Below are 927 nucleotides of genomic sequence, written 5' to 3'. Positions count from 1 at the left end.
GATATAAATACATTGCAGAGATAGCGGAGCTAATATTTATAGATCTGTGGCGGAAAAAGTCCGCGATCGGATCTCGATCGTTATATTAATTACATAGTGTCAAATTCAACGAAACACTTTGCACTCTAACAATGATAAATGTACTCACTTAAATTACCACTACAAGGGCAAAACAAACAGCTGGACGAAAAGTTAACATCCGAGTGCTTCAGGTACCTCACTTCCTGTAAATTACTCAGACTGTGGGAAAACACAGATAAATAAACTCACTGCGCCCCCTATAGGCGAAAAGGGGCTACTGCAACTGCAGGCACAAACAGTTCCAACACAGTTATGGAGGCTACGTCCAACTTTATCTACAGTCTATGGATGATACAGAGTGGTTTTATGTGCTCCACAACAACTTTATAGTTTGAGCATTACACAAAGTGCTGTCAACTCACTTAGGGATCCTAACAGCAGAGCTGCTTCTAGTTCTTCGCCTCCCACTTACTAACCTGCTGGCTCGTGCACGGGCCACTAGAAGGTTCTGAACTGTTCTGACCGTTAGACGTTTGTCAATATAAACAGGCTGTTCCTCCTTAGATCGGTTAGAGTCGTTAGAATTCAAATATTCCGTTCATTATGCGCTAACCATATTAAATAAATATAATTCATTAACCAGCATCGTGGTGACTACCTACCGTCGGGACGTGTAGAAGTCCGATTCTCACTCCATTCTTCCGTTGCTTGTTTTCCTTTAGTCCGCGAGGTCCACAGATCACAAACATCAAAACCGTTTCCTTATAAAAGTGTTCCAGGTTTTGAATATCATCATGATAAGTCCAAAGCCACCGAGAGATTTGTTTCCCTCACTTCTCTCTCTCGCTGTGATGCTCCATCTGCAGCTGCGTTGGCGGGTCTGCTCTTGTTTGTCATCTTTCTGAG

Source organism: Seriola lalandi, unplaced genomic scaffold (assembly GCF_002814215.2).
Source record: "Seriola lalandi dorsalis isolate HSWRI2012SDOR001 ecotype SW California unplaced genomic scaffold, Sedor1 jcf7180002054952, whole genome shotgun sequence".
NCBI lineage: Eukaryota > Metazoa > Chordata > Actinopteri > Carangiformes > Carangidae > Seriola > Seriola lalandi.
The sequence above is the reverse complement of the archived record's forward strand: the minus strand, read 5'-3'. Positions refer to the sequence as shown.